General features: G+C 54.4%; 1 protein-coding gene across 1 annotated transcript in view; it reads left to right on the forward strand.

Annotated features, from left to right (window-relative positions):
* CSMD2 (CUB and Sushi multiple domains 2) overlaps positions 1 to 3160 on the forward strand; it is a 268001-nt gene extending 264841 nt beyond the window's left edge. Inside the window, exon 65 of the mRNA XM_037061417.1 lies at positions 1132 to 3160. The gene's annotated coding sequence lies outside the window, so the exon portion shown is untranslated. The remainder of the gene's footprint in view (positions 1 to 1131) is intronic.
* Positions 3161 to 7097: the final 3937 nt, after the last annotated feature.

Consider the following 7097-nt stretch of genomic DNA (forward strand, 5'->3'; position numbering starts at 1 on the left):
TGCGTGTGCATGCTTTAACATCTGTCCTAGACACGTATTTAAATGAAGGAGGGGCGATTACTCCGGTGGGATCATTTCAACAGGCCAGAATCGTGCTAAGGTTCCATCTTTAAGCTCCAGCTTGACTTTGTTCACTCGGCACTCTTACATATGGAAGGAGGCAAAAGGAAAAAGGAAAAGCCCTGATGACATCAGTCAGGCCTTACAGGTGATCAGTAGTGACTCTGAACTTTGAGCTGCAGGATTATTGAACAGGAAAGGAGAAAAATAACAACCTCCCATACCTGCACACACCCCCACCCTCACTCCATGTCTGGGGTTCTGCAGGGTCTCAGGTGCCTGTGTGCCTTCTGGGTCATCTGGGGGGGTTGTTCCCAGGCCAGGCAGCCCTCAGCGCTGCCCCTGACCACCATCCCTCCCCAGAACACTCTGCGGCCCTGCTCTCCAGCCGGGCCCCTCCGCCCAGCACTGGGACAGGGAAGGTGCTGCTTGGCTCAGGGACGCGGTGCCTAATACAGACACACATACGTTTAAAGTGAACTACAAGGTCACGTTCAAGTGATGCCGAAACAGCACCACTGGAGTTGAAATAAAAAGCCCCACGCGGAGTCACTGAGGCCTGCAGGGCCAGTGAGTGCGGGGCAGGAGGGCAGGCAGAGCTGGGCGAGGACTTCCATGACGGTTTCCTCCATTAAAAAAATGTATCTGTAAAAATGATACTTTATCACTGCTACAAAGATGGATATAATCTAAGCAGGATTCATTATTACATAGTTGTTAGTATTATAATTCATTGTCCTTCTGATTTTGAAAGAAACTAAAATGGGAACATTTTCCTGGGCCCCTAAAAGCACGGTAGCCACTAGCCCTTGGGTCTCACGTGCCAAATAGGTAAGTCGGCCTCGCCCGGGAAAAGACAACAGCCGGGAAATACACATTCTGCTGTGGGTACACAGGGAGCCCGCACCCCACCCTCCATTTAGGAAGATTAAAAGATAAGGATCAAGGCAACTCATTTTCTTTCGTTCTCTCCCCTTCATTCCTCCTTTGAGTTGTTCTTGCTTTCTTTTGTCCCCCCGCCCCAGTGCCTCTCTGGTTTGACAAACTCTGGTGTGATCTGTTTGTTCCTAGTTCTCCAGGGGACAGGAAGTAGCTCCCCTGAGCACAGTGCCCGGTGCCCATCATCACCGTCCCTCCGCCCACCTGTGTCTGCTACCGCTGGGACCTGGGCCCTCGCCCTGCCGCCCTCTGCACCCACCACCCTGGAGGGGACTCCCAAGGTGCCCTGCCGGGGGCAGGAAAGGAAAAGGGGCTGAGACGGAGGAAGGAAGTTTATGGATCTCAAACAGCAGAGCAGCCTGTGGATGTGCGCACGTGTGTGGGCCTGAGCGTGTGCGTGCAGGTGCACACCCACCCACCTCCTTCCTTTGTGTCTATGGAAGAGACCACAGAAGCTTCAAAAAGAGAAACGGTGTGAAAGATGGCTCATGCCCTGCTCCCCACAAACACCAAGAAGAGGCGAAAAGGAGGAGACCCCGGCAGCACTGAAACCAACGCACCCGCCCGTTTGTCAGAGCGCAATGACTGCTGTCCGCACGCATCGCAGTGGTCAGCACACAGAGACCAGCCTGCCGCGGGGGAACGGCCCCGGTGCGCAGTGACAGCCAGGACTCCCCCAAGGACAGAAAAACAGCTTAAGAAATCGTTTGGAAATCAGTCTGTTTTTTCCAACGTAATTTTATTGTGTTCTAACCCCAGTGAATTAAAAAGTCATTCTGGGATCTGGGCCCTGCTGGAAAAGAAAGGCAGGGAGTCTGGCCACAGCCCAAGGTCAAGTCTGGCTGTCAGTTGACAAAAAAGAGAAACAAGTCTGTGGCCCAGACGGGTGCCAAGGCCGCAGGCATGGGGGGAGGTGCCGGAAGGGAGTGAGCAACAAGCCTACCCCAGTGGCCAAACCAGCAATGGCTACATTAATGTTGCTTCTCTGTGCCTGACACTTTAGGTATCTCGTTCTTAGGCCTATGACAACCCAACACATAAGAATGATTATTCCCCTTTCACAGATGAGAAAATGGAAGCCCAGAAAAGTAGACATGTAAGCCACAGTAAAGTGTGCAGCCAGGACGCAAACCCAGATGGCTCCGACACCGAAGTCCACTACACTGGCTGCCGAGAGCCCAGGTCTGGAAGAAGCGCCAAGGACAGGGAGCGGTAGGCGAGCGTCTGCAGCAGAACCGTGGCCAGTGCTGACGGGCCAGGCGGGGAGCCCGTGTGTCCTCTCCAGGTTCCGTTCTCTCCACTCGGGCAGCCTCAGGGCACAGACCAGCCCCGGCCTCCTGGAGCTGGTGCTCCGAGCGGCCCCTCGCCACAGCAGACAGAGGACCTGGGCGCTCCCGAATCACAGCGATGGACGGGCTGAAAGTCACATTCTCCCAGCTCCTTGCCAGTGGGTTTGATTTATTTTGAGTTTCATTGTGCCTGGATCGTTAATGAATTCCAGATGAGTATTGTGGAGAATCTAACAAGTTCGGGAACCAAACTGTGACATTTAGAGCCACTTTCTCTGTCCTTGGGAAGGTCCCCATGGGCTTAAGCCATGGGCATGTGTGACATGCTGGCCTCAGATGTTCGTGTCACAGTTTGAAGTGACAAATAGCAAGTGGTGTGGCAGGCACACCCGGTTCTTAAGCAATTCTGAGTTGAAACAGTGAAAAATCTGATCAACATAAAGATTGGCTGGAATGAAGTGAGAAGCAACTTTCCAACAGACATGGCGGAGGCCCGGTGCGCCCACACTGTCTCTGGGCCCCAGCATCCCTGGGCTTGGGAGGAGAGGACTGGTCCAGACAAACACACTCACCTCTCTTCCCCTCGAAACGAGTGCAGGGAGCTCTTTGGCTGCTCCCTTCTGCGTCTTACACTCCTCTCAGACCTGCTTCCTCCAGCCCTGCCTCTGCCCCCTTCCTGGGTCACCTTTGAAGTCCCAGGCGATGCCCAGGAGTGCCTGCTGCCCAGGCGCCCGGCACCCTGCTGTGCACCGCCCTGCCCACCTCTGGCGTTTGTCCTTCTGCCCCCAGAGGCTCGGAAGGGACCAGGGCAGACTGGACCCTTCATCTACCACTCACACTGCATACCCCTCACCATCCCATGGGGAAAAAAAAGTTAAAAAAAATCTTTTGTACAGAGATATATTTTTATTATGCAAAGTTTGTACAGTACCAAAAAATGAAAGAAAAAAAGGTGTAAATTTTTTTTCATTATTGTAGGTAAACAGTAGTGGAAGCCTTTTTTGTAAATGTAATAAAATGTATAAATATGGTTTTCAGGAAACATCAAGCACTGTAAATATGTAATCTACACACCCTCTCGGCTTGTCTGCAGTGTATACATTTAATTTATCTGTCTCTGTATATGAGGCTTCCCCCTGGGGTCCTGCACTATGGTACTTTCCTGAATTTGAAAGCAATTTTAAATTTTTTGAATTCAAATAAAATATAAATTTTTGCATTTGTTTTCTTATAAGTTTGTGTCTTTTTTTATGGCTGGGGACAAGTGTATGTTCGGGAAGGAGTGGGGAGACATATTGGGACTAAAAGCCAACTGTGGGAATCTCTTTGCTGAACTGCTTTGCGTTGCCTCTGTGATGTGTTAGGAACTCCTGGCAGAAATGATAGTGGATTCACCACAGACAAAAATTAACTCAAATTGGGTCAAACACCTAAGCGTGTCAAGCTCTGAAATCAATCAATCCCCCCACCACCCAATTCACAATCAGAATTCAAGGATAACAGACTCCAAAAAGGCAAAGCGTTACCTGTACCCCATTTAACAAGGACAAAGAGTCAAAGTGTGTTAGAATAAGTTCACCCTTGAGCTACCAAGTCTTCTGGGTGTCACCTGAAGGGAATGGATGGAGGAAGGGAGAGAGTCCCCATGAAGGGCCCCCCTCCCCTCCCCACTTTCTCAGGTACGAAGTATACCGGCTCTGCTCCCGAACTGGGAGGCAAATGAGAAGAGCCGGGGAGGCTTCAGCCCTCCGGGCACACCTTCCCTTCTTTTCCTCTAGGGCCATCCTCACATTGTTTGGGGCCCAGATGACTCGGATTTCCTGGCACTGAGACCCAGCAGAGGCATATCAGAGCAGCTGTGTGGCGGTCAGCAGACCGAAGGGCCACCGGCTACAGGCAAAAAGCAATGACGCTTGGGTCATGGACATAACAGCCACTTCTGAAGAACCAAGGGAACAGGGAAAGGCAGGTGGCAATGGGACCCGGAGGCGCCATCCTCCCTGGCAGCCTCCCCAGGTCTCTTTTCCCGCAGGGTCTTGGTGTAACCAGGAAGATGCCAGAGGATGCAAAACAGGTTGTTTTGTTTTGTTGGCTGTTTCATAGGTGTAATTGAATTATCAGTTCACTTCATCCCAAAATAGGATTTGACGAGTTTTAGGAGATGTGTATAACATTATAGGAAATTACGGAATGAGGAAGTGAGAAGAAAGCCACATAAACAGGCCTGGATTCGGTGCACAAATTGCAAAGCTCGAAAGCCTTATCTGCTTTTAGAATTGGACCTTCGATCTCTGGGCCCCCTGGTGGCCAAACCTGAATCCACTTGAATTCCGTGGTCAGAAGCCAAACCCCATCACAAAGGTCTGGCTTCCCTGGGTTTTCTCCTCCCCCCAGGGTTTCGCCTGTGTGCCCTCAGCCCAGCCGGCCTTACCACTGCCCTCAGCTGCTGGGAAACCAGGAGTGGGGTGGGGTCAGGGACCTCACTTCCCACGTGGTCGTGAACAAGGTGCTGTCTGTCCTGCCCTGATCCGCAGGGATAATTCGCAGGGAGAAGGCCTCTCACCTCGGACTCTAGGGTACCGCCTTGCCCCCCTCCTGCTGGTCTCCGCTGCCTACATGCGCAGAAACCTCTCTGGCCCGTGAATTCCCCAGACACGGAAGCTGGGCCACGTTCTATGTGGAGGGAGGGAGAAGAGGCCTCCCGCTCTGCATCACACGTCACCGGCACCGAAGCAGGGCTCCTGAGCCCGCGTCCCCGGGGAGTCCTGTGACCATGGCTCTGTCAGCCCTGCCTGTGGCTCCCCCCTCCGTGGACTCAGATGAACCGCAGTGCGCATGTAGAACCAGAACCGGAACCAGCTGGGAGGCAGACTTGTTTTCTCCCTCTTCCTTCCCATGGCCTCCCCCTCCAGGTGTTTGCCTCCAAAGAACGCTCCAAACCAAATGTGACTCTGGGACAGCATGTCTCGTAAGGGCAGACAGGATCAGAACCATCTTCACGGGCAGAGAACCGCTGAGTGTGCCCTGACACGAAGATCGGGGTCTACCTGACCCCTGCTCTACTCGTACGGCAGGTTCCGGCACAATCTTTCACAGGACTCTGCCCTGGGCTGTTCTGATGCTCTTGCCGTAACCAAGTGACTCGGAAGAGAGCAGCTGGCTCAGCCTTGAGAAATGGGAGAACTGACCGCACAGAGGAGGGGGCCTCTTAAACTCTCTGCCTGCACCCCCAAGCAGCACAGGATGGGCTCACTGGGGTGCAGGCTCCTTTGAGAGCTCCTGCCCCAGACCAGGTGGAATGCACCAGAAGGAAATGCGAGGTCACCACTCGGCCTCCACGCAGGGCGGTGGGAGGGGCGGGGTGAGGAAGAACGTGCCTCCGCACCCGGCAGGGTGTCCAACCTCTGGCCTGTGGGCTGCCTACAGCCCAGAGTGGCTGTGAATGCGGCCCAACACAAATCACAAATTTACTTAAACATTATGAGACTTTTTTGTGATGATGTGTCGCAATGTATTCAATGTGTGGCCCAAGACAACTCCTCTTCTTCCAGTGTGGCCGAGAGACGCCAAAAGGTTGGACACCCCTGCGCCCAGAATGTGCATTTGAAGGTAACTCCAGATTGGCCTAAAATCAGAGTGCAGGGGAGCGCTGCCATGGGGTGCTGTGGGGAGACTGTCAGTCACCCCGGGCTCCGGGGCCCAGCTGGAACCCCACCTCCCCTGCCAAGCTTCCCTGGCCACCCACTAACCGCAGCACCGACCTCCAGCAGCAGACTGTAGCAGGCCCTTTGGGCAGGTGTTTGCTACCGGGAAGAAGGGGACGCAGGGAGGTCCAAAGAGGATGGAGTCAAAAACGAGGTAAGCGGGTGTTCCACAGGACTAAGTCTGCCTGTAGGTGCCGGCTCCATTCAGGAGAAGCCTTTCCCAGACAGCTGGACAGGCGCAGCCTAATTAGAAAGCACGCTTAGGAGGGAGCGGTGTGTCCGAGGGACAGGGTCTGAGACGAGTCTGGGTGTGTAAGGCTCCATGGCCTGTGTGAGGAATGTTTGTGAGTTCCTGCGTGGGCATGTAAACGTGCTGGACGCTGGCAGAAGATGGCAGCAGGTGGACATGGCACCCGGAGGGGCCCAGGAGTCACCTACGTAGGGCTGGCCAACAGGCAACTGGGCTCCTAAGCGGGGCGCCCAGGGCAGGAGACAGGTCTGGAAGTCGTCAGCATTCACACACCGGTAAGAACACGGAATAGAGCCAACGGAGCGAAGGAGAAGCGGGGCTGGGGCAGACGCAGGGCAGCCTGGGTCACGTGAGGCCGCCCCCAACAGGCACAGCCCTCTGGCCATCACTGCCTCCAGGACTCCAGGAACTCTGTGCCCCTGTCACCAAGGGGAGACACTCTCCACAAAGTGACTAAACTTTTCTGAGGCCTGCAGGCGGAGAGCTATTCCCATTGGTGGTGGGGGGTGGGCAGGGGGCCCCAGAACAGAATGGGGCAGGGAGAACCCAGGGACCCAGACTGTACAGAGGGACCCTGGCTGCCTTCCCAAACACAGAAGCCACCCGAGACCCCTTCCTAAGGCAGGCAAGTACACAGGGAGGGCCCACGCTGCCCTCGCTTTCAGGGCTGAACCCACAATTAAGAGTTCCGTGGAAGGAGATAAGTGAGAAACATCAAAACCGTTCCCCGGAAACTAGGCATACCCCCAAGGCAGGGGGTAGGTGACAGTCAAGGGGGCGGGGCGGCCCTCTTCTCCACAGAGCTCCGCTGTCCTCCACTGTGAAGGCTCGGGGACACGGGGCTACCCTGAGAAC

This window comes from Sturnira hondurensis, unplaced genomic scaffold (genome assembly GCF_014824575.4).
Source record: "Sturnira hondurensis isolate 20B ecotype Veracruz unplaced genomic scaffold, ASM1482457v3 Scaffold0013381, whole genome shotgun sequence".
Classification (NCBI taxonomy): domain Eukaryota; kingdom Metazoa; phylum Chordata; class Mammalia; order Chiroptera; family Phyllostomidae; genus Sturnira; species Sturnira hondurensis.